This window comes from Macrobrachium nipponense, chromosome 2 (genome assembly GCF_015104395.2).
Source record: "Macrobrachium nipponense isolate FS-2020 chromosome 2, ASM1510439v2, whole genome shotgun sequence".
NCBI lineage: Eukaryota > Metazoa > Arthropoda > Malacostraca > Decapoda > Palaemonidae > Macrobrachium > Macrobrachium nipponense.
The window spans coordinates 85165556-85189561 of record NC_087201.1 but is presented as its reverse complement, the minus strand read 5'-3'; the positions used below and the strand labels follow the sequence as shown (position 1 = coordinate 85189561).

The window sequence follows — 24006 nt, the reverse complement described above, 5'->3', positions numbered from 1 at the left end:
TTCCTAGATCTCATATTTTGCTGAAAGTCTTTCGCCGCAATTGTGGAGGGATGGCTGTCCTTATGTAATCAAAGCAGTCTTGGGCTTGTATACCCTCTCTCTCTCTCTCTCTCTCTCTCTCTCTCTCTCTCTCTCTCTCTCTCTCTCTCTCTCTCTCTCTCTCTCTTTTCCCTAGGCGAAGCGATCTTTGGGGTTGAGAATCTACCATATCTATATCCGTGAATAATCCCTGATTTTGTTTTTATGTATTCCGAAGGGAACCATCATAGAATATACATATTTTGATTGAGAGAAAACTTCATTCTTGATAGCCTTTCGTATTTTATATTAATTTTCATATAGTTTTTTTTCTGTATGCGCATATCGCAATTTTTTTTTTCATTTAGCTTTGTGTTTGCGCATAATAAAGATATTAACTGATTACAGTAAGTCACTTCTAGTGTAATTTCATTTGTTGTAAGTATAACTCTGTTATACCTTTTCTCCTTTTTTCCAAATACTGTTTTAATCATTGTTGCGTTGTAACGTCAAGCGGGCAGTCCCTGTCTTTTCTCTTTTCCCTCTATAATCCAAAGGCTGTGGAATGCGTATATTTTGTTCTGCTCATAACTCTTGAGTACTGGTCTCTCTCTCTCTCTCTCTCTCTCTCTCTCTCTCTCTCTCTCTCTCTCCTTTTAGTAGTAGCCTGTTTTATCCTTCACCTTCTTTTTAGTCTTTTTCTGTAGGAATGGGATAACTCATTAGCCTCTTCGCAAATATATATATATATATATATATATATATATATATATATATATATATATATATATATATATATATATATATATATATATATATCTTCTATTTCCCAATTGCACAGCGATTTCACTGTTCTTGCTCTCGTCGTCCTCGTAAAATAAAGAGGAATGTTTATGTACACCACTTCTTATCGTTATTTTTCTCTCATGAGTAGGGTAGAAAAAGCCACAGGGTTGCTCGTCCAGTCTGTTTCCACTTGATTAGAAAAATAAATAAAAAAAAGAGAGAGAGAACATTTCACAGGGTCTTCAGGGCCTCCAGACCAGATGCAAATCTCCCTCGAGCTCCATCTGTAGGAATCTCCGTTTGTTTTTCCCAGGCTCATAACGATTGCATGAACGCCAAATCCGGTCTCAGATTTTTTTCTTTTCAAATCTTGACAGATGGAACCCAGCTGTAATAGTTCTTGTAAGAGATAACAGATGGCGCGTGCTTCTGCAGATTTTCTTGGAACTTTCGTAACGTGTTTATGGGTTTCTTTGTTTCTAATTTTGCTCATTTTCAGCGTGCAGAGTTATATTATTATTATTATTATTATATTATTATTATTATTATTATTATTATTATTATTATTATTATTATTATTATTATTATTATTACGGTTCAGAGCTGCGAAAGAGTTATTACTGTTGCGCTCTTCATCAGATGTTCGAGATAATTATAATGGTGCATCCTTTGCATTCGTGAACGTTCGTCAAGTAAAGAAAGCAGAATTGATGAAATTGTAAGTAAAGAATTGTTCGTTTCTGAAATTTCTCCAGTAGTGCAGTTACAGAAATCCATAATAAGCCAATGAATGTTCATTGCAGGGTTGGTGTAATGATACGGGAAGAAATGAATTGCAATTACTTTCAAAAAATTTAAATTACAATGACAATTACATTTGGAAATAACAATTACTTTACAATTACTCAAAAACAATTACAATTACAGTAACAACTGATTTCGGTGCGAGAGTAAACGCTCATGTTTGGCGCAGGAAACAGTGTAGTGAGGGAAGTAAATCGAGCTAATAGGGTTACATCATTTATTTCTAGAAGTGTAAGTGATAGAAGAAGAGCAGAGGTCATATTAAAAGAGTATTTTTTTAGCACTAGTTAGGAAACACTTGAGTTCTGGTTATCTTACTATAGGATGGAGAAAGCAACCCATCTCTCCTAACGGAGCCCGATCCTTACCACTTGAATTTCATAATTACAATTAAATTACAAGTTATATCCTCCTGTCATTGATTAAATTACAGTTACTATAATTTCATTTCCAATTACAATTCCAATTTCACGAAATTCTGTAATTACTTACATTTCAGTTAAATTACAATGACTCCAACCTTGGTTCATTGCAGACCGACAAACATGAATTCTGATATCTATGAATGACGAGGTGTTTTAAGCCACAATATTATCAATTACAGTGGATCTGTAAAGGAACAATGTTGATACCAGCAAAGTTCCATTTTTCTCTTCTGCTCCGTTTGAATTAGTATAACACTGACTCTTTGATTTGAAGTCTTTAATTTACAGTTAAAACTGAACCAATAAATTGTAATTATAGTTTGTTCCATCCAAGTTTCAACTCTCCCTGTGTAATGACCTGTTCGGGCCTTGATATGAGAACATTCTTTTTCAATCCGTATTGTATTTAGAAGTGTAAGGTATGGAAAACACGTTTTACTTATTTTTGTTATATGTTTTCATGTTCAAGAAATGTTACAGTTTTGGAGCCACAGATCTACCGTGGCTTTATTACTCATCAGTTACAGACAGTATTTTCCTTTCTTTATTTCATCCCATATGAACATTATTTTCATCATGATCATATTTTAATAGTGCCTTATTTTCTTCTGATAATTCTTTTCTCATAATTGCGTTATTTTCTTCTGATAATTTTTTCTCATAATTGCGTTATTTTCTTGATAATTTTTTTTTTCATAATGGGTTTCAGCTCCTATGATAATTTCTTTTAGTAATTATACATTCCCGTGTTTATTTTTTATATTAAAGGAATGAATTCTCCTTGTTAAATATGTCACATAAGGTCATTACTTTTCTTTGTTTATCCACATACCATACAAGACTTCTGTCTCTTCCTTGCTGCGTGGGTCGCGCCCACATTGCTGCATTTACATTGTTCGACAACACAGCGATAAAAACATGAGAGAGAGAGAGAGAGAGAGAGAGAGAAGAGAGAGAGAGAGAGAGGAACTCGAAAACAAGGGACGCCTTTTATGTCCAGCCAGCAAGAAAATTCCTTGGCGAGAACGATGACGATAATGATATTACTATTATTTTGAGCGAAGGACATGCCGGCGCCTTGCTCGCTTGTGTCAGCCTGCGAGACAAAGTTAAGGAAAGGGGAAAGGAGGGAGGCCAAGTATGGCTCGAACGGCGAGGAAATATTAATGGGAGGGGAAAAGTTATTTGCGATATGGAACGACGTCCACAAAAGAGGTGGTGGTGGTTCTTTGTATCTTTTTCACCGCCTCTCTCTCTCTCTCTCTCTCTCTCTCTCTCTGTCTAAGACAAAATGTCTAATTCAAAATACGACTGACTACGAAAAAAAAAAAAAAGTAAAACTATTCAACGCACAGCGTTACATTTTTTCCTTGTAATGAAATAACAATTACTGTCAAGCAAAACAACGTATTAAGGTCAAGGATTATTTTATATAAAAAAGCTGAACATTTTTAGGGAAGGGTCCCTTGATTATTTCTGCAATTATATCGCGAACAGAAGAAAACGTTTTCCCACCTTTCTCTTAGTGTTGCCCTTGGTTTATCCCTGGGAGTCTAAAGAACATGGAAATTGATGATGAAGAAATGGAGGCAGTAGAAAAATCAATTATTCTTGGATACAGGAAGGAAAAGATCCGGTATATAGATGAGAAACTAAATAGTGAAGTAAAAAGAACCTTGATCCGAAGCTAGTGCCTTTATTTTCTGACAGTATTAGGTATTTGAAATGTTGTAATGTGTCAATTATTAATATTTGTATTGGTGTTAATTACAGATTTTTGTTACTATTAATATCATCATTACTCATGACTAAAGTTCAGGGGTGTGTTAGGTTGTATGATTAAATTCGGACAGGAACCACCGCAGGTAAATGTGGTTACTCGATTATTAATATCACTGGCTAATGCCAGCGTCTCCTCTGCCCCTCCGTTGAGGTTCGGCTCATCAAACCTTTGAAATCTTTTTGTGATATGAAGAAGACGATCCAAAGAACGCCTTGTCATTTCCTGGTCATTTCGGTAATCGCTTCTTGCCTCTCTCTCTCTCTCTCTCTCTCTCTCTCTCTCTCTCTCTCTCTCTCTGATCCTATCCCTTCCAAGGGCAAGGAACCACCCGGCCTTCCTTGTTCCCTTTATTTCGCCTCTCCATCATCACTCATGTACCTGACTAATGATGGTGGTAGTGATGATGAAGTGGATGACTCCCCTCATTATTTGCTGATTTATTATGGTGATGAGCCGTGGGAGGCATCTTTATTCATCACTGTGAGGTCTTCCCACATTTTTATTCAGAATTCATCTTTACTCTTACTTAGAAGAGATTCCAAATTTTCAGCGTGAGAGAGATTCAGACACTTTTATTGTGCCGGAAATAGTTCGGTATCTTTATCATAAAGGGGGTTCAGCGCTTTACTCTCAAGATTTTACAATTATATAAACAAAATTTTTATTTTTTTATTTTTACATTTTCTGAAATGCTTCCGGCGACTAAAACGTTTATCTCAGAAGAGGTGAATACGAGATTTTCTTAAGAGATTCACAACTTTACAGTTTGCTAAAGACACTTCTCCACTGCTGTATTGAGTACTTCTTTAGGTGTAAGCGTGATTTAGCAACTTTTTACTTCATTATTTAATAAGAGGAGAACGAGCAACTATACCTAAGATGAGAAATCTGGTAACAATACTCATAGAAGCATTAATTATTTGTTGAAGAAATGTGGGTTTTTTGCGAGAAAAAATTCATGAACTTTGCCCTGAATTAGACATTGTTGTTATCCTTTGTATAATTTGGTACTCAGCTGTGATGAGAGAGTCAGCAGTGTCCTTGAGCATTCGATACAAGGTTAATTGAATGTCATGCAGACTCTTATTTTGTATTTTCTTTATTTTACTTTGTTATTTACTTTTTTCATGTAACATGTAACCGAATGACTGCAACAATAGACATAACAGAGATGAATTGATCATTATTAATGTTCCGCTTGTAACTTCTCTTGGCCACGGGGTGTTCCGTGGAAATTAACTTATAAAAGCTTATATTTATTATTCTCTGAATCCATGAAAAGATAACTTGATCATTTCCAGCTTGAAGCTTTTTCGTCTGATCGCAGGCTGTTGATGCTGACCTGTCCCCTTCCCCAACGAGAAATCATTCCCGTCACGTAACCAAAATCTCATCCTGAAAAAAAAAAGTGAGTCGGTAGAAAAGGCTTTGGTAAGATAAAAGTAAAACGAAGTTTCAAACAGAGCAATTTCGCCGCCGAGTTCAGTAGTGTGTATTTGAAAATGCATTATTTATTCCCACCCAGAGTGCAATGCATTGAGTGGCAATGGAAGAAGAAATTGCTTCACGGCCAGTGCTCCTCGAATTGTAGTGGAACAATTTGCTTTCGTTCACAAGTTTCTGATTTCAGGCGTTGCTTTTTGGTGCTGCACATTTCAACTCTTTATGGCTGTTTGAATTCCAGGTTTGTCTCACAAGTGGTTTCATATTCATATATATATATATATATATATATATATATAATATATATATATATATATATATATATATATATATATCGAGCTACAATGTCCTCAATATCTAATTCGCTCTACCTCGGAGTAATTAGCCTCTCGCGGTAGTGTAGTAGGTAAAAGCTTCACTGACGTTCCTGGATTTGAAAGGATCCTGGGTTCGCGTCCCGATCCAGGCAAGTCTATTATCGAGAAAAAATTCCCCTTCGGTTAAGCATATATGAAAATATATTAATTCCGAGGTAGAGCGAATTAGATATTAAAGGACATTGTAGCTCGATATATGTATATGAATCACGGAAAAGTGATATGACTTATATATATATATATATATATATATATATATATATATATATATATATATATATATATATATATATATAATATATATATATATATATATATATATGTATATATATATGTATATATCTATTCTTTTGTTTGTTCTTTTCTGCCAATAATCCTTGTCCATAAGAGTGTGACTGCTTGATATGAAAACAAGACAATAGCGGCTAGTAGCCGGTTCATTCTTATAACTTCTTGATCTGGGATGAATCTTTATTTGCAAAGTTCTTGATCATTAGCGTGGTTTCTGATTATTAATAAAAAAATAGAGACAAAGGAATCAGTCGAGTTCTTTGACTAAAAAAAAAAAAAAGTTTTTTCACAAAACAGTACTGCAGTCAGACCACTGGCATCGATTGCATTCATTTATTGTCATAAAACTTCAACATATCCTTCTCGCTTCTTCCTCGTCTCATTTGGTGTCTTCCCTCGTCCGTTTCCTGGTTGCAGGTTTTCCCCTTCACTCCTTTTTAATTATTACCTGTACTTTTTTAGAACCATTCCCTCTCCTTCTCTTACATTTTCGCTCTTTACTCTTCATTACTAAGTCAAACCTCGCTGCTGTTTCCACCGACTGTACTTTTGTTCCTGTGTTTGCACTGCATATTATTCGTCGTGGCTGTTTCTGTCTCTGCGTCTCCCCTCAGATGGAATAAGTCAATCTCCCTTCGTCTAGATTAAGTCAGTCTCCCCTCGAGTAGAATCATTTTGTCAATCCTCTTTATGGTCATATTTTCCCTTTCACCTTCGATTTCCTGTCCCCTCTCTCTCTCTCTCTCTCTCTCTCTCTCTCTCTGTTTGTGTGTGTGTGAATGTGTGGCTTTTTCCCATATGATAACCTCTCTTCCTTATCAGTTTGTTGTATAGTTTTTATGATCCTCATCTTTGTGCAAATTCTTTATCTTTCATTCTTTATTTTTCGAAGTTTTTCTCGGTTATCATCAACATCTCCTTTACCATCTCTTGCTTTCTGTAATTTTGCTCGGTTTTCTCTTCACAGATGATGATCATATCAATCCCATTCTTACGTCACATTTTTCTTCATAATGGGTGCTGACATTCTTTTCCCATGGACATTAAACGGGCAGTTTAAACTGAATAGTTGTAGCATTAATTTCTTTAGATATTTTGAAAAGGAATCCCCCACATATTTCTTTGCTTAGGTCTTTCTTTGGCGATGTGGATTTTTACGGTATCCTATGTCCTCGTAAAGACATAATTGAAATAGTGTACTTTATCATTTCGAATGTGGTGAAGATATCACTGCGTTAAAGGAAATTTGTGGGGTGTCTGTTTTTGCCATCTTTCTGATAGTTATTGTTCTTCTTGTTAACACCATGGTCTCTGTTTTTTTTTTGTTCCCATGGCTGAAGATTGTATGGCGATCATGTTTTGAACGACGGCAGTCTTACGAACTAAAGAAGTTGGTGTTGCGTTTTTATCGCAGCGATATACTTTCTTTGAAATTTGTTGGAACGCTCAGAATCTGGATTAATGTGGGTGGATAAGGTCAGTCTGTACAAGCAGTAATTACTAAGTTCATGCTGATATTTCTGTCGCTACCCCTTCCGATGAAGCTGGCAGGCGGCTTTGCTGTCACTTGTGTGTTTGTATTTATGTTCGTTTGTTTGTTTATATGGTGCTTTTACGTTGTATGGAACCAGTGGTTATTCAGCAACGGGACCAACGGCTTTACGTGACTTCCGAACCACGTCGAGAGTGAACTTCTATCACCAGAAATACACATCTCTCACTCCTCAATGTTATGTTCGTTTGTTACGAGAATATCTCAAGATAAATTCTCGTGTGACCCTAATCGGGGGAAATAGACGATTTTTTGCCATGGAAACCATCTCGCCCCGTTATGGAAGCTAAGAATTGTTTAAATGTCTCATGGCTTACCAGGATATGATTTGAAGTTTCAAATGACAAGGTCAGAATGTTACCTTGATACGATATGTGTTCAAATATTGCCGTCTCGGTTAGTTTGTATTTATTGCGAGAATATTGCGTGGCCTGGAAATGTTATGCACTCCAAAGTTGTTGTAATTCTTTAAGAAAAAGGGAAGCCTTTACAAACAAAAGGAGTTATCATCCTGGTATTGCGTCAACATGATTTGAATATATAACCTCTCTCTCCTCTCTCTCTCTTCTCTCTCTCTCTCTCTCTCTCTCTCTCTCTCCTCTCAAACTTGTCTCATTAATGCAGCCTTTTATCTTGTAGTCATTAAACAAAAATTGGAGTTTCTGCAGTCGCAGGTTTCCAAAGACACTTAATTATGCAAGAGGTTCTACGTATGATGTTGCATGGTGACTAATTAGGACCTTTGTTTAACAGGACCACCGAATTCTCCCTCGTCTTTGAGGTTTAAATGCATTCTCACCGGATTATCATCACCCTGACTTCCTGAAATTCTCATTAAAGATATAAGTACCTATGTTAGGTTTCGTGTCCAGGTGACAGATGGTAACCATATTTATTTTCCTCTCACCTGAGGTCAGATGAATTCACTTATTCGTATTTGCAGAATCTTCATTGAATTGTCATTGGAGCAGTGGTAGTGTAGTCTGTGAATTGAAATTAGGATGAATTGTGATTCTTCTGGTTCGTCGTCTCCCCTTCTTAAGTGGCCTGTTTTTGGTTTACTTTACTGTCCTCCATCTTGTTCACTTCAGACTGCAGAACTCTATGGTTCTTTGCCTGATCATGCTTATAAATTGAATTTTTTCCCCTGAGTTTCCTACACTCGAAACTTCCTTGCTTCTCAGAATGGTGTCAGTTGTCTGCGTCTTGTAAAAATACACTTTTGCACACATTTGTCCTGACTTTTCCAAGATTTTGCAGGACCAGATCCATTCCCTGGGGCTTTTGCTTATTCATATCACTTTATTTTCACTCGCACCTGATGTTCGTACCTTCATTAGTCATTACAGATCGAGAATAATTCTTTGAAAACCTGTAGATACCTGTGATCTATTCAGTCTTTGCTGCTTGCTTTCATTTGTTATTTCTACAACATGCTTTCTTTCATTTTTCATACTGGGTTAGAGAAGGTTTTAATGTGTCAGAGGGTTCGTATCTTATTCCCTAATGGGGAGTTTGAATACTCAAAAACATATATGTGTTTGTTTGTTTGTTTGTTTGTTTGTTTGTTTGTCTGCGCTTATTTAAGCATTACATATCACTGACAAAATCAGTTGTAAGATGTATGATAATGATTACTGTGTAAAATTGTCATTCTTATAGATCACACGTTTTCAAGAACTTCATAAGAAGTATCTGCTGAATAGAATGTCTATATATGAAATATAGGAGTCAACTCTCTCTCTCTCTCTCTCTCTCTCTCTCTCTCCCTCCCCCCACAAGGGTTGAGATCACAGGTTGTATGGTTCTACCGGGCCTAATATAAATAAATAGATAAGTTGGAATGAATAACAGCCACGAATAACGGCATTGATATTTTCATTAGTTCATTAAATCATAATTGAAAGAGGAGATCGATGTTCATAATCTTGTTACGCAAAAACTTATTAACCCGTAAAGTTAAAGAGATTTTCGATAATCAGTGTTGCTCAAATTTTGCGGGTGAGAAAGAAAGGGAGGGAGAGAGAAAGCGCAGACGAACAGCCACTCCAAGCCAACTTGAATGCGGAAGACTATGCAAGGACTTCGCTTGCAATTTCCTATTGCAAGAACCGTATTGCACAGCGCTTCTTCCAAAGGAGACTTCCTCTACCTGAAGCACTTTGCGAAAGCCTTTTTCTGCTTATCTCCGGGATGTTTTTTTAGCTCTAACGAAGTTGTTTTCTTTCACCTTTTGCTTGCTTGCTCGTCGTTTTATTTATAGACTTTCTTGTCACAGGACGCGTTTTACTTCCCGTTTGCTGATTTTGGATCCTGATTTTTTCTCGGTTCGATTTTCATCCTTTTGAAGCCTTGCTAAGACAGCTGGTTCTCTCTCTCTCTCTCTCTCTCTCTCTCTCTCTCTCTCTCTCTCTCCAACCCACTTTTTTTTTTTTTAGCTCGAAGTTAACGTTACTGATTCCTGTATTCATTTATTTACTTCTTGTTACATTTTGACTCAGTGTTACTGATTTTATTTGCGAATTTAGTTGTATGGTGCTTAGGTACTAAATGACAACTGTGGTAGACATGGGATTTTAGATAATAAGGATTGAGTTATTCTACTTTTACTATAGAGCAAATTTTATTCTCGTTTTCTAGCTACATCGTTTAGGGTAGGAAGGACCCTGAGGAAATACTTGGGCTGTAAACTTCTTTTTTTTTTCTGGTGAGATGCTTGAGAGACCGTGAATGCTGTCATCTTGGCTACTTCAGTATCTCACTAAAATACGATGTTAAGGTTCATTGCTGAATCATCCTCGGTGATGTCGGAACTGCTCCTTAAACAGAGGAAAAGAGAAATGTCCCAGGAAACACATCGTAAACTCTGGAGTTCCGGGGATCGTCTGCATTCGCTGATGCTCAGTTCGAAGGATTCTTTTCTTGGGCCAGGCAGTCAACCTCTTTGGTGGTCGTTGTCATATTACTGGCCATGAACGTCCCAAGGGTCATAATGACATGATAGCGAAGTGAACGCCTTTGATTGGGACACACTTAAAAGAGAGCCTTTTTCGACATCTTCAACGAAAATAACGACAAGGAATATGATGCAATTTGCTCAGTGTTCAAATTGTAATGACACTTTCAGTGGAATGTAATTTAGTTTATATTAAAATTATATGGTTTCTAGGACGACATTCCTACCAGAGCTCTTAAAGGAACTACTAGGTCTCGAGAATAACGCGAAAAATGTCATCTCTTTTTAGGTAATGGGTCTCTTTGGCGCCTTTCAAGGAATCCTGAATAATGTCCCCTTCGGGGGATCTTCCAGTTCATCTCCATTTTATCTAGGAATTTTACCACAAACTTCCCGCAGAAAAGTTTGTTTGTTTGTTTTTTTATTATTATTATTATTTTTATGAACTTTCGTCCTTATGACTTTAGAATTTTCTCAGCCACTTTTGCGTTTTATTAATTTGCTTTCACAAACTTTTTCGTAATGTATCTGGTATCTCTTCTTCTGTCAACCAAGAAATTTATATATTTATATATATATATATATATATATATATATATATATACACATATATTATATGTGTGTGTATGTATGTATGTATTTATGTATGTGTATATATAACGGTATTGGCATTTTAGTAGATGTCTTTTACATTATTAAAATTATCAGCTATATTATTATTGTTGTTAACATTATTATGGTTATGAGTAGAAGATGAACTTCCGATCAAAGGTCTTCTCTTCCCAACCTGAGGGAACGTGACCCCAGGTCGTCTTCGACGCTTATGAGGACTTTGGTCGTAATGAGCATCCGACTTTAACACCTTGACTGCCTCTCGGGTTTCATTTATTTGCGGGTCCTTTTCTCGTAAGTTTTGCCGGAACTTTGGGGCTGGCTTTTTTGCATGGATCATGGCGACACCTTCCGCTCGGTGGAAAAAAAGAGGGGATATCTCTCTCTCTCTCTCTCTCTCTCTCTCTCTCTCTCTCTCTCTCTCTCTCTCTCTCTCCTTTTGTTGTTTTGGGTGCATTGTTTTCTCAGCGTATACAGGATGGACGCTAATTTTCTTATTCAAACAATACCTTTTTAGCATTAACGGGAGAGATTATGAGAGTAAAGGAGGTTTTATGTTTATCAATAAAATGGTGTTAGAGAGTGATTTGAAAAAAAAAAAGAGTAAAATTACATGACAAAGTTAACGATAATATTGAGTGCTTATTGATATGACAAATGACATGTATACTCATTCAGACATGCAGTGTTGAAGGCGATTTTGAGTCTGTTTTAAATTTGCTTCTGGCCAACTTATAATATTTTGTCTTGCATATTAGTGAAACACTATATATATTTCTCGGCAGCCTATTTTTTCAGAAATACTCCATTCGTTTTCATGAGAGAGCTCCATTATTGAAAACGAGTGACAGAAATATGCAAGATATGGAGGAGGCGTGTCGGGAAAATGTCCCCAGACGTGACATGACGAGAAAAAATTAAAATGTTGGGAATAGAAACATTCCGTTCTATGAATAACTTCTTGGAGAAGGAATTCTGTCTTTCATTTTCACAAAGTTTTCACCCTTTCAACTTGCAGCCTTATGCCAACACAAGCTTTTTTTTTTTTTTGGGGGGGGGGGGCCGGTTCTCGCGGAGAATGTAAATGTTTTAGAATAAATTTTTCATGATTATGTATATATGATAATAATTTTGTTTACATATGTGTCATTTATACGTTTGTTCCTGATATTTAATGTTAGTCTAGGACTCCAAACAAGAGCATATTATTATATATATCTATATATATATATATATATATATATATATATATATATATATATATATATATATATATATATATATATATATTATATTTATATATATACTATATATAGTATATATAATATATAGGATCCCGAAGTTTTTAAGCTAGTGTTTTCCTTTTAATTAAAAACGAGTGTCTTATTTCCTTCAGCTTGTTTTACACACACTTATATTTACCTTTTTGTACTCCCAAGCCAATTACACATGAACGAAAATGCACGCATGAATATGTGTATGTATGTAGGTACATATATATATATATATATATATTATTCTATTATATATATATATATCTGTAATATTACAGAATCAGAAGATATAGAACATGATGAATGAATGAAGGCGATTGCCACTAAGTGAAAGTGAAACACGGCGTGTCGAAAGACCTAGCAACCACGCCGTTGTTTCACTTTCCCTTCGTGGCATTTGCCTTCGTGTGTCTGTATGTATGTATGTATTTATGTATGTGTGTATGTTGATGTTTCTCTTTCATTGTTTTTGTGTGATGGTTGCGTATGCAAATTGTCAAATATAATTGAAAGTAGGTGACGGAAAACAAAAAACGGAGAAAATGCTGAAGGGAAATTAGATACTTGTTTTGGAGACACGAAGGGTACGTGTTGAGAGAGAGAGAGAGAGAGAGAGAGAGAGAGAGAGAGAGAGAGAGAGAAAATGGGGGGAAAGACAGACAGACGTACCGACAAAAGATCTTTTGTGTGCTTTTTTTTTCTTTTTATTTTGTTGCCTTTGTTAATACTGGAATGACAGTACTGCGGAAAAAATGAGGGAGTTGTCGGTAAAATATTTTCCAGGCAAGGCTTTGTACTTCCCGCTTTTATTTCTGATAAGTCCCCCCCCCATTTTTTTTCCTTTTTTTTTTCTTTTTGTTTTGTACATTAGCTTCTGGCTCCTTTCTCTTTCCTTCGAAAGGAGTGAGGCAATCAGTACTGGCTCTGGTGAGTCTGCGTGCTGTTTTTCCACCTATATGTTTTATTACAATGGATTGTATATGTTATCCCAATAAGTATTTTAACTAGACATCGGAACGGAATACAATGGCGCAATAAAGGCCGGTAAATCATCCTTTGCGGCCCATTACATTCAATAATGAACCCTCCTATACAGCCCTTTTTATGTACTGGACTATATCGTATAATATATTGGATCATAGACTATAGAGCTTAATGTATGGGGGAGGATTCTTCGTAGAAATGGGGGCGTGAGTGTTGGTAGGGTTTTCTGATAAGGAGAGAGAGAGAGAGAGAGAGAGAGAGAGATTTTCCACGGAGTACCAAGTTGTACTGTTTGTTTCATCTATATTTTTCTGCGACAGGAGGCTTTACATCTTTGTGCTTACGCAGTTTACACCAAATATATCGTAGGGTCCGTACATAAATTATTTTTATCCAAAATCCTGTTAAGCAATCCCCATATTTTTTTTAATAAAACGTGTTTGTTGGAATAATTAATTATAGTGACATTTACTTCATATGCTTTGCGTTTTCCATGGTTAATGACCCGCTTCACTTGATTCCAACTGGATGAATAGTCATTTTTGTCCTGCTTTCTGTAACGTAAGAATCCAAAGCTAAAGGGTTCTACTCCTGGAAACTGTAGCTTAGATTTCCATCGAGCGCCCAACCTATCAAGGCTGACATGCACCTGCTAATCGAGTTTATGTGCGCGTTTATATATGTATAAAGGTATGTCCTCGCAAGTACATAAGCAAAATGCGTATCGTATATTTTTAATTGCGAAGGAAATCTTTGCAGGTAAAAGTTTTATGGCTGCAGGGTCGTCCTCCAGCGGTGAATTACGCCTAACCTTGAGTGACATTATTAAAGGGAAAGAAGTGCGGTGTTGCAAGAGGCGGGTATCAAGACATGGCTTTCCGGAGTGCCTGCCTGCCTGCCTGCTTGCTTGCTTGCCTTCTTCCTTCCTCTCTTCCTTCCTTCCTTCCTCTTCCTTCCTTCCTTGTTTGCGCGCGCTGGCGACCGCTTATCTGCGCTTGCAGCAGGCCAAAATTCCTCCTTGGGGATACGCGATACTCAAAAGACGACTCGTGACCTGATATTCGGTTGTGGCCTCATTTACATTTTTCAATGGGTACTTGTAGCTTTTGTGGTTGGTTTTTCCCTCTAATTATTATTAGATTAGTATTATTATTATGAATACAATAGCTGTTTCAACGCAATTTTAATTTCTATAGAATCTTCTCAATTCTTCTTATTATCTTTTTCTCGTCAACATGTAGCTGGTGTATTAAGTTTCCTAAGGACATGTAAAGATTTCATTTGTCTTAGGTTTATTCCTCTAACGTGTCGACAGCGCACAGGCAGTCATCTATGAGAGTTTACAGTACAGTGAATTAAGATACAGTTTACAAGTATTTATAGCATGCAAGGTCGTGTACAATCGGTGGCGGGTCGGTGGGAACGGATTTTAATTGGTCGTTGGATGGAAACGAAATCTCCCCCTGAGGCGTTCTGACCTGCGTAGTTTGACGGGGTTATTAGCGTCGGTTGGGTGTTGTTTGGGTGGGTACCCACCTCTTGGGCGGCAGGCTGTACAATTGATATATCTTCCGCTCGTTCTCTCCCGCTTTTCTCTCTCTACTTCTTCCGCTCTTCTCTCTCTCTTGCTCTCTCTCTCTCTCTGCAAGTTCCTCTCTCTCTCTCTCTCTCTCTCGTTCGCTCCTTCTAACGCTCTCTCTTTCTCTCTCTGCCTGCTCCTCTCTCTCTCTTTCTCTTTCTCTCTCTGTTTGCTCCTCTCTCTCTCTTTCTCTTGCTTTCTCTCTCTCTCTCCTCTCTCTGTCTCTCCCCCCTCGATCTCTCTCTCTCTCTCTCTCTCTGTCTCTCCCCCCTCGATCTCTCCTCTCTCTCTCGTGGATGTATACGTAGTCGGTTGGTTTCTTGCGCCATTTCTTCTTATGATGGTGGGGAGAAACCTCTGTTTCTTTTACCGTGTTGATAGTCGGTTTTTTCTCTAATATATGTAAAGCTTCAAGATAACGTAGGCGTTTTCGGTCCGGTGCATGGTCAAATATTTCTATGTTCTTTATAAGCTCAGCTCTTTTCTGGTCTCCTGTTGTGTTTTTCCCTATAGTGAATGAAAATGGCCCCTTCTTGAAGATGACACGAGAGACGCTTGGAGAGTCTGGTAGTGGTCATCCCGATATAAGAATGGTGGCATCCATCCACCGAGCATGTGAATTCGTAGATGACACTCCTTCTCTTCTTCAAAGACGTTTCTGGGGGCGCCGGGTTGTTTCTAAGAAGCAGCTGGCTGGTTTTCATGCTTTTGTAATAAATTATGAGGCTAATTTTATCACTTTCTGTAGTGGGGGAGACATTTTCACTGATTTTTATTTTCCTTATAGCCTTTTCATCTTCCAAATATTGTGGTGCATATGATTTTTATAAAATATTTTTATAGCTCCCACTTTGGTCGTTAGTTACGGTCGTTCTTTCTTGGTGCCATTTATTTATGGAGTCCCTCGTTTGGCGTTCGACCATACGGTTTGAAAAGTTATTATTAATGATAACTTGTGTAGACCTTTCGATTTCCCTGGTGGTTTCTCTCCATGTGGAACAGTGTGTAAGGGCGCGGCGGACGAAGGCCTCTACTCACCGATCTTTTATACCTGTCTGGGCACTCGCTGGACCCATTAAGGCATAGACCCGGGTTTGTGGGTTTCTTGTAAACCGTGTGGTGTATCCCGTAGGGGTCTGCTGTACCCGAACGTCCAGGAAGGGTAGGGCACCGTCAACGCTGCGTTCACACGTGAAGTGGAGGACGGAGCATTCTTCGAAGGTGTTTCTTAAAGTTTCTAGTCCTCTTCTCTGTTAACTTTTATGAAGGTGTCGTCTATGTAGCGGTAGTATTGGGGAGGACAGGGGATCTTATTGAAAACTCTTTCTTCGACGATCCCCTGTCCTCCCCAATACTACCGCTACATAGACTACACCTTCATAAAGTTAACAGAGAAGAGGACCTAGAAACTTTAAGAAACCCAACCCTTCGAGAATGCTCCGTCCTCCCACTTCACGTGTGAACGCAGCGTTGACGGTGCCCTACCCTTCCTGGACGTTCGGGTACAGCAGACCCCTACGTGATACACCACCACGGTTTACAAGAAACCCACAAACCGGTCTATGCTTAATGGGTCCAGCGAGTGCCCAGACAGGTATAAAAGATCGGTGGTAGAGGCCTTCGTCCGCCGCGCCTTACACACTGTTCCACATGGAGAGAAACCACCAGGGAAATCGAAAGGTCTACACAAGTTCTCATTAATAATAACTTTTCAAACCGTATGGTCGAACGCCAAACGACAGGGCTCCATAAATAAATGGCACCCAGAAAGAACGACCGTAACTAACGACCAAAGTGGAGCTCCAAAAATATATATCATATGCACCACAATATTTGGAAGATGAAAAGGCTATAAGGAAATAATCAGTGAAAATGTCTCCCCCACTACAGAAAGTGATAAAATTAGCCTCATAATTTATTACAAAAGCATGAAAACCAGCCAGCTGCTTCTTAGAAACAACCCGGCGCCCCCAGAAACGTCTTTGAAGAGAAGGAGTGTCATCTACGAATTCACATGCTCGGTGGATGGATGCCACCATTCTTATATCGGGATGACACTACCAGACTCTCCAAGCGTCTCTCGTGTCATCTTCAAGAAGGGGCCATTTTCATTCACTATAGGGAAAACACAACAGGAGACCAGAAAGAGCTGAGCTTATAAAGAACATAGAAAATTATTGAGCCATGCACCGGACCGAAACGCCTACGTTATCTTGAAGCTTTACATATATTTTTTTTAGAGAAAAACCGACTATCAACACGGTAAAAGAAACAGAGTTTCTCCCCACCATCATAAGAGAATGGCGCAAGAAACCAACCGACTACGTATACATCCACAGAGAGAGAGAGAGATCGAGGGGGGAGAGACAGAGAGAGAGAGAGAGAGAGAGATCGAGGGGAGACAGAGAGAGAGAGAGAGAGAAAGAGAAAGAGAGAGAGAGGAGCAAACGAGAGAGAGAAAAGAAAGAGAGAGAGAGGAGCAGGCAGAGAGAAAGAGAGAGCGTTAGAAGGAGCGAACGAGAGAGAGAGAGAGAGAGAGAGGAACTTGGCAGAAAGAGAAAGAGAGAGAGCAAGAGAGAGAGAAAGAGCGGAAGAAGTAGAGAGAGAAAGCGGGAGAGAACGAGCGAAGATATATCAATTGTACAGCCTGCCGCCCAAGAGGTGGGTACCCCAAACAACACAACCAAGACGCTAATAACCCCGTCCAAACTACGCAGGTCAGAACGCCGTCAGGGGGAGATTTCGTTTCCATCCAACGACCAATTAAAATCCGTTCCCACCGACCCGCCCACCGATTGTTTAACACGACCTTGCATGCTATAAATACTTGTAAAAACTGTATTCTTAATTCACTGTACTGTAAACTCTCATAGATGACTGCCTGTGCGCTGTCGACACGTTAGAGGAATAAACCTAAGACAAATGAAAATCTTTACATGTCCTTAGGAAACTTAATACACCAGCTACATGTTGACGAGAAAAAGATAATAGAAGAATTGAGAAGATTCTATATAAATTAAATGCCGTTGAAACAGCTATTGTATTCATGCTACTGCCCTCAGAGAAGGCCTCCTTTCCTTATTATTATATTATTATTATTATTATTATTATTATTATTATTATTATTATTATTATTTCAGTAACTTTCGCCTTGTATTCCGTTCATGACAGATGATGACTTTCTCTTGACTTATAATACTAAGGTTTCTATTCCTGTTCTAAGTTCTTGAACGAAAGTGTTCAATATCACGACATCCCAAAATTTTTCGTGATGCCGGGATGATAGGAAGAGAGAGAGAGAGAGAGAGAGAGAGAGAGAAGAGAGAGAGAGATGCGTGGCAAGAATAAAAGTGAGGCGCTATCGTCTTTAATCTCATACCATCTAACTCTCAAGGAATCTCTCTCTCTCTCTCTCTCTCTCTCTCTCTCTCTCTCTCTCTCTCTCTCTCTCTCATGAAACTGAGTATTTTGATTGCTTTACTAGATTCAAGTAGCAACATATGCTATGATCAATGGGGGCATGTAAGGAACCTATTAAACTGATAATTCTTGAATCTTCACATTTGTTCACTTAATAAGAGCAATTAAATCTGGTTTGCATTTTCCTTTTTTTCAGAAAAGTTTGATACTTGAAGTTATTTACTCCTGAGTTTACTTGGAAGTTACATAAGGCAGACTATTTTTCATTGATTAATCTAAATAAAGTTGTAGACTTCAAATATTTCTCTACATATTCAAAGATTAAACTGCATGCATAAAAACGATTTTTAAGAATTATCTGTAAAGTTGCAATTATCGAAATATGTATTCACAGTGAATGTTGCATAAACCAAAATATATCCTTCTTTGCCATATTTTTATATAGATGATTTTTTCCCATTGTAAATTGAGATTCTCTCTCTCTCTCGTTTGTCGTGTTATACAAAATAGGTTTTGTATTTTTTCCTCCAGAACTGTAATTCTACTTTAAGACTTTTCATATATAATATGTCTTCAGATGGTTTTTCGGGATTATCATCAGCATCAAGTTGTATCAATGCATTTCGTGATCCTTGTGAAGGTTGTAAAAGCTAACGGTTATTTTAAGAGAGAGAGAGAGAGAGAGAGAGAGAGAGAGAGAGAGAGAGAGAGAGAGAGAGAGAGAGACTTCAAGCAGCTGTGGGACTAGGAGTGGAAAAAGTTTCAGCTTTGGTGAATCTTAGAGAAGGATGGACTCTGCTAAATGCAAGGAAATGTCCTTTGATGGAACCTCAAACGTTATAGTACAATCTGAAGAGTCTCTCTCTCTCTCTCTTTTATACACACACGCACTCAATACAATATAATATATATAATATACATATAAAAACGTACAGCTTTGTCGATGAAAAGAGATGTTGTACTTACACGTCTAATATTCTTATTAGTATTGGACTTATAACTGCCAGGTATAGTATTAAAGTGAACATTGCAAATTAAGTGTTGAATAAACGTCGATTACAGATAGTCATCACTTGAGTGGTTATTCAACCATCCACCTACCATTTCACATCGGGATGGCAAAATTAAAGATTCCTAGCTATAGAATCCATGTTAGAATTCTGGAATTCCAATAAGAGGTAATTTAAGCAAAACTGATAACGAAAGTCCCATATTGATTGTATCTGTGGATATTAGTCCCAGTAGCTGTCTGTCTCCTAGCCTTTCATGTATTATTCTTTAATAATAAAATTTTCATATTTATCAAAAAGTTCCAACTGGGTAGAACTATTAGCAACTCAAAAGTTCGGAAATTGCTTTCCTGTAATGTCATTGTTGGTAACATATGTCTCGGCATATGACATCTTCCAAATGAATTCTGGAAAACCGCGGCCACAGCGAAGTATTTCTTGACGCATAAGGTGCCAACTATCATATAGCAATTTACGTATACTCTCCCCCCTCTCTTATACGTATATATATATATATATATATATATATATATATATATATATATATATATATATATATATATATATATATATACACACATATATACTTATGCTGTCTGGGCACATTTCCTCTTTTATGCAATTCGTAGTGAAGTCAATGGCATTTTTCGCTGATCTACCTTCTTATCAAGACTTTGAATCACTCTGTACTTGTTTTTCTCTTCATGCAAGCGTCTCAGGAATAAGGAAAAATTATTCACGCTCTTTCAATTCACTTATTCTAGTCCACGACCGTTTCCTCGCTCATCGGCGACGTCTTCAGGACTAAATTACACACCCCCACCCACACACACAAGCGAATACCACAGGAAAATGATAGGCAGAAATCCAAGCGCTTTAGTCGTTACTAAAACATTGTCAAGGAACGAATGAAATACTTGAATTTTTGGAGGATGAATTAGAACGTCATGATATTCCCTTAACTGTAGCAAACCTCATTAGTCTCATAAGGTTACGTATCAAAGATAGTAAATTTGGTTTTAATGGGGAATTTTTTGTACAAAAGTTTGGCATGGCTATAGGTAATACCTTATCTCCTGTCCTTAGTAATATTTACATGGAATTTTTTGAGACAGAACTCTTAAAAAGAATTTTGCCCAAAAAGTTATATGGTTTAGGTATGTGGATGATATTTTCTGTATTTGGCCAGTTCACGAAAATCTACAGGAATTCCTTCATAATCTCAATAATTTAGTCCTTTCTATAAAATTTACTGTAGAGGAAGAAAGAAATTGCAATTTGAATTTTCTTGATATAACTGTCCATAGAAATTATAGGAATTTCACCTTTTCAGTCTTTCAGAAATCAACTAAGATTGCCTCTTTTGTCCATTATTACTCCAATCACCATTAAATTGTTAAATTCTGTTTTTTTTTTTTTTTTGATGTTCCTAAGGGTTTTACGTGTCTGTACCCCACAGTTTATTGACGCTAAGATTAAAACTATTTATGATATTGCCTTCAAACTTAAATGCCCAAGGACTTTTGTAGATGTGACATGGAAAAGAGCTAGAAAAACATTTTATTTAACTAATTACAAACTTGAATTAAGTAGGCATAACATTCTAAAATTACTCTATGATGAAAGGATTTTAGAAATTCCTAGATTTTTAAAGCTTTTTACCATAAATGTTGTGTTCAGTAATATTAATGCCAAGAGTTTAGTAATAAAAAATTCTCCTAATAATCGTCCACGCTGCATATATGAAATTCCTTGGAAAAAGTGATAAAATCTGTTACGGACAAACCGGTAAAATCTCTTTCACAACGACTCAAACAGCACCAATATTCTGTGAGAACTGGGCAAATATCAAATGCATTATTCGTACATATGAGAGATTTAGATCATTCTATTAACTGGAGTCAAGCAAGAGCCTTAATCCCATGTAATGACACAGTAAAAAGGAATATCATTGAATCTTGTTTCATCAAGTCAAATAGTGGAAATGTTCTAAATTTAAGTCTTGGTTTATTTAAACTTGATGCCTTCATAGTGAAAAAAGTTGTATATAAATATAAACAACAAAATTAATATATTCAGTTTTTACATGTTTTGGACTATATGGATACGTTGTATTTCTGTTAGGGTTAAATCTATGTTTAGGTTTGTGACCGTGTGATATCCGATAATCCTGGATTATCTCTTTGATTTTTACTCTTTTGACAATTAACCATCTGGTATTCTTGATCTTTTTGTTTACCTGATAACTTTCTTTCCAACTGTCATTCATTCGTTCCTTGACAATGTCTTAGTAAAGATGAAAGCACTTGGATTACTACCTACCATTTTCCTGTGGTATTCGCTTATATAATGAAGTCACTTGCATATACAGTGATTTTTTAAATATACATATTTCATAATTCATGGCGCGCAAGAAATATTATGGTTATGATGTCTGCATCTTTTATCTGCCGATTAATCTTTCTCTTTTGTAGTAAAGAGGAAAAGACAATGTCAGTGTATCGTTGCTCATCTTAAAACTTCCAGCCACGCAGTTATACGCCTTATCTGTTATATCCTGTCTTAGGACTGACGTGTCACATTATTAAGGTCATATTGTTTTGTTTCCCTTTATTACATTTCGTATTTAATTCATTTTTATTAATTTTCTTTACTTTTTTACTGACCTTTTTTTAAGGACGTTATAGAGTAGTTTCACTAATAATATCTATTATTCGTTTTGTTTAGTTCTATTGCAATTCAAGTGCTTTTTATTCCATGATGTCAATCATCAGTATTTGCTTCAGCGTCTTCCTTTGTTACACTGAACTTTCTTCCGGTTTATGAGTCTACGATCTAATTCGTGATGTAATCTAGCTGCACTGACATGCTGAACCTCTATAGTTATTTCAGTAATATTCGGTAATCTACCTCATTCAGAAGAAAACATTAAAAAGGGGAAAGTAAGCAGATTTGACTTATCCAACCAGAGATCATCCTTCACCAACCTCTGAAGATCGATCGCGAGAAATGTCATTGATGTCAATCACGTGGAGTCAATTCGGGAGTGAAAAACTGAAGTTATTGAGCACAATAAATACCTGGTATTAGTGAAATAGTGGGAGCCTGTTTTTGCCTAATTAATACGTGAGTTGATTTTGCCAATCCCTTCGAACTCCTTGAAAAATACGTGTTCTCTCCTAAAGATTCTGTTCTGTTTAACTACAAAATTCTAGATATTTTATTCCACCTTGATATTCCAGGAATATTCTCCGATGTTTTCTTCGTCCCTTATGATGCTGAAGGATCCTGCTCTATTCAGACGTGATATTTGTGCGAGATGCAGTTCCAGGAACACAGAGTTCAATTTCCTTCGCTTCTGATTCGGTTGCATAAGATGCTGTCAGATTTCGTTGTGCTCGTATTTAAATGCCCGCCATCTTTATCTTTCATCTCTCATGAAGGCATCTATTGTGCTCCTTTGATCATTCCCTTCGTTGCAGTCCTATTTCATGTCTAATTATTCCCCAGTTTTACTATCTCTGCTTTCTAGATCATTACCACCTTCTCCCTTTTTGTATCTCTTCCATTGTTCCTTCTCGGAGTCGGGAATAAATTTTTCTCGCGAAAGTCGTAACTTTCTTTCACTTTTGGGTTGCCTTTTCGGCAAAATGTTATTCGCCATTCTTTTCACATTTATCTGCAAAATTCTTTGCTGTTAACTCTTCTTTTTAGAAACATATAGCTCATAATTGCTGCCTTTTTTCGTATTTCGAGGTCTTGCGCAAGTACACACACACACACACACACACACACACACATTTTTGGCAAGTATCATTTTCACGTGCTTCTTTGTTCTCAAGTCATATTTCATCCCTTCATTTACTTTCATTTGTATGCAGTTCTCTGTTCTAAAACAATGTTTTTTTTTTCCTTTCTCCATTTTTCCCTTTTACCTTATTTCCATATCGTTCGCCATCGCCATATTTTGCTCTCTTTTTTTTCGGAGGTCCTGTCATCAGTATGCTACGCTGAGTGTATTCTTTCTTGGCTTTTTGTGTGGGTTTTCTCATCTTCCTTTTTTGTGTAGAAGCTCATTCACGCCATGTAATGGAGATCGCTCGCACTTTCTCAAGAATATAGCTGTCCATATTAATTCTGAACTGAGCTGTATAACATACATATATGCCTATATAAGTAAACGCTCTGTTTGGTACAGTTAAATTAACAGATTGTATTATTTGCGTTTTTGGTGACATGGCAAGAGGGTTTTTTTTTTTTCAATTTCTCTTCAAATGATCCTTTTCGAATGAGTTACAATGGGGATACTGTAACATTAAAGTAAACGCATTTCAATTAAAAACAAGTAAAAAATGCACCGGTTTTTTCGGCGCAGTCGACTTTTCTGTGCATCATATAATCAAGGCCACCGAAAATAAATTTGTGTTTCGGTGGTCTCTGTATAATGCTGTATGAGCCGCTGCCCTTGAAACTTTAACCACGGCACGGTGGTGACCTGGCCTATATCATTGCCAGACCCACGATTATGGGTAACTTTACCATTAAGATAAAAAGTACCGATGCCAGAGGGCTGGAATTTGTTATGTTTGGTGATTGGAGGGTGGTTGATCAATATACCAATTTGCAGCTCTCAAGCTTCGGTAGGTTTTAAGAACCGAGGCCGGACAGAAAAAGTGCAGACGGACAAAAGTG

The 24006-nt window shown here is 37.2% G+C and overlaps 1 protein-coding gene across 1 annotated transcript in view; it reads left to right on the top strand.

Annotated features, from left to right (window-relative positions):
• The window catches only part of LOC135220749 (phorbol ester/diacylglycerol-binding protein unc-13-like), a 1290517-nt gene that overhangs the window by 1083575 nt on the left and 182936 nt on the right, over nt 1–24006 (top strand).